The sequence below is a fragment of the Cynoglossus semilaevis genome, chromosome 18 (genome assembly GCF_000523025.1).
Source record: "Cynoglossus semilaevis isolate Cse_v1.0 chromosome 18, Cse_v1.0, whole genome shotgun sequence".
NCBI classification, from domain to species: domain Eukaryota; kingdom Metazoa; phylum Chordata; class Actinopteri; order Pleuronectiformes; family Cynoglossidae; genus Cynoglossus; species Cynoglossus semilaevis.
The window spans coordinates 980180-983542 of NC_024324.1; the positions used below are offsets into that span (position 1 = coordinate 980180).

Here is a 3363-nt window from a genome sequence, read left to right on the forward strand (position 1 = left end):
AAGAGACATTAAACTCCACTGTTGATGTTCAGATCTCTGGAGTTCTTCTTCATGAAGCTCACGAACTGTTTTTACCTTTCTCTTTGATTCACTCCACTTCTATTTGACAAGTTTTATACACAAGCTGTAGTTGCACAGAGTGAACAGCAGATGTCCCTAAACTCTCCGAGCTACAAACCTGTTTTTCTTGGTTTTCACACATATTTGAAAATTATTCTTGTTGAGTTGAGTGTTTTTAGTATAAACAACGACATGAAAAAATGTGGTTGTTTCCACCTAGTTACATTCTTGAATTATTTGACTAATGTGATCGATTAAAAGAGATTAAAGTTATATTTTTAACTGGTTTGGATTTAGAAATATATTGACTGAATTTACCATAAATATTGACAAAGAAAAGACCAAGTAGAAGAATCAGGATTTTCCAAAAAGTGGAGTTAGACTACCTCCAGGATGTAGTTTTATTACAGTGTTATACTCTGTAAATTAATTTTAACAAAAACTGTATTTTTTATTTATTTGTTTTTATGAGTGGATTTAATAGGTTGTGGAGAGGTGAAAGTGAAAGCTGGAAGTTGAACCTCTCTGAGCTGGTGGACAAGATGGTGGATGATGTTTAAGTTATTTTGGTAAGCCCACTGACAGGGTGAGTACAGGGGTTCCTCATTAAATTATACAATAAAAAATATATGCAATATTTGAGTTACACATATTCTCTTTCTAATTTTTAAGCCAAAATGTTTTGACCAATGATCATCTCTTAATCTCGTCCCAGGCCGAGGCAAGACAGTCAGCTGGCCAGGCCACAAGTAACTAGCAGTTAGAGAAAAAAAAATCAGAGTTACAGTTGTAAAAAGTAATTATGGATTTTTGGGAAATGCTGTTTTTAATATCCCAAAAAGAAAGTTTTCAGAAAAAAGTTAGAATTTTCCACACAACGTCTGAGCTCCAACTTTACAAAGTCCCTGAGCCTTTAATCAGAGCTGTGAAAACATCTAATGACTTTTTCAACAATGGTACTTTTTCACACAGGCCTGGATTAACTCATCCAAATGTTCCTTAAACCTTGACACAGATTGTGAATCATGGGCTCTCTGCTGAAGTGAGGGTGATTAAAGCAAGTGTCTGAGGCAGAAAATCTAATTGTTGTTGAAATGTTCCTGCTCATTTAAATATAGCTGAGTGATTGGTTTACAGCCCGGCGGCTGCTCAAACACACAGGCAGAAATGTGATTTACTGTCGTCGAGGTAATGACTCAGAATTTGAGGGATGAAGACGCAGCAGAGGAAGACGACGGAGCTCGGAGCAATTAGGAGGACGGAATTAGCAAACATGGAGACGTCAGGAGAGCGCGGTGACACCACAAATAACAGAAATGATGGTGCGGTGGAGACACAATTTTAATCAACTAAAACCAATAGTCGCTGCTGTGGAAATCAATTTGTGGAAAGAAATATGTGATGATGTCAGAGGGAGGCTCATTAGGAGGAGAATCATGGTACTGATGAGGATCATGGTACTGATGAGACAATGTTTAAATACAGCCATTCGATGAGGACTGAGGTTTTAGAGGACTACCACCAAACAACACATCAGGGATATCTTAAGCAACAGATAAAGAACAGCTAAAAGCAATGTGCTAACTGCAACTACAACAAAAATAGTTGACACAATAGCTAAGTCTAAAAAGTAAAGGCAAACAAAATAAAAAAAATCCCAAGATTAGCATCAAGTAAGCCCTAAGTTAGTCTTGGAGCAAACTTTGCTTAAAAACAATAGAAAACCTCTTGCAGTACACCAAAAGGTAACACAAATGTAGACGATAAGTTGATTTTATTTTATGCTAAAATAATTCATAATTCAAAGTTGAAGGTTTCTGTGAACTGCACCTTTAAATGTCATCACGGCGAGTCAACTCATTAATATTCATGTTTCAGGACAAAGACAAATCAGCAGACGGACATTTGATGACGTCAACAAACAGTTTTTACTACTTATAAAATAAAAATGGCGTCGTCGTTGTTTTTCTGACTCCGTATCGACGACAGTGTTAGTGAGTTAATGGCGGTGAAATACGTTGTTGGTTTAAGTTAAGTATAAAGAGGGACAGCTTTACTGACTCTTGTGTTCGTGTGTTTCTTTATTTTTACCCCTCTTTCTCAGAAAATAATACCTGATAAACTAACGTTCACCACAAGTACCGCCGTAGCTGTCACTACGTCACACCACCTCTACGTAATTTCATTTATTGATTCATTTATTTCCAAAGATGATCAATATGGTCTGAATAATGACCTCGACTTGATGACGTTTTCTACAGTTCCGGTTCAAAACGACTACATTGTGATACTCTGTCTTAACGATTAAATATTAAAGTAATGGCTTTACAGTAGGACCAACTGAACGGCGTCGTAGAAGGCTTCTAGCTGCACTTTAGCATCTGGGACACAAGAGGGCAGTGCTGCTACAGCTGGCCGTGGAGAAAATTGGCGTCCGCCGGTCCAGTGCAGTACGTGTAAATTACACACACGCACACTACTCTATTCTGTTCTATTCTCTGGTCACTTTTATTTGATTGTATTATATTGTTAATGTTCTATTCTCTGGTCATTTTTATTTGATTGTATTATATTGTTAATTTAATTTTAATTTAATCCAGTACTTCTCAAAGTGAGGCCGGACCCTCCTGCGGGCCACGGTGAGGTGCCGGGGGGAGGAGAATTACTGATTTAAACTAATCTTTTGATCCTAAACTAGAGCTCACTTTAATCTGAGCATGAATTCCACCTAATTTCTACAGTAAAGATCGGTTCTAGCACGGTAGAACTCAGTAGTACAATCATACAGGTGACCTGAAGACAACACTGCTGCTCTACCTAGGAGACATTCTTCTTCTTGAGGTAAGAGGACAGTGACATTATGTTGTTTTGCTGTTAAAGGTCCATAGCAAAGAGGCTGAAGGGCCACACGTGGTTCAGGAGCCACAGGTTTGTGAATTTGTGAAATACCTCTATTTGTGTATTTTAATCAAATTCAGAACAAATCTACATTCTTGCCTTAAAGTGTTAAAGCCGAAGCTGGTCAGAAGTTCCAAGAACTCCACCGTCCTCAAGTCAAACTCCCAGACGCAGTGATGCTGAGGAGGAGAAGAAGAAGGATCCACCTGAGAAAGACGGCAGACGTCAGTCCAAGAGGAAAGTGTTGTTTTCACACTCACTGCACAAACACCAAACTGACAAACGGCCACAGACTCCACCATCCATCATCCCCGTCTCCACCTGTGGACTCATGAGAACAAAGAGAGAGGAACACCACTTTCTGGACTTCAGACAAAAACCTGACTCGACTTCCTGGAGTCCTAT

At 38.7% G+C, this 3363-nt stretch overlaps 1 long non-coding RNA gene across 1 annotated transcript; it reads left to right on the forward strand.

Annotated features, from left to right (window-relative positions):
* The first annotated feature begins 1645 nt into the window (after positions 1 to 1645).
* On the forward strand, positions 1646 to 3356 carry LOC112488493 (uncharacterized). Its single transcript, XR_003052589.1, has 3 exons — positions 1646 to 2510; positions 2661 to 2699; positions 2802 to 3356. It is a non-coding gene; the product is annotated as an uncharacterized LOC112488493 (long non-coding RNA).
* The last annotated feature ends 7 nt before the right edge of the window (positions 3357 to 3363 follow it).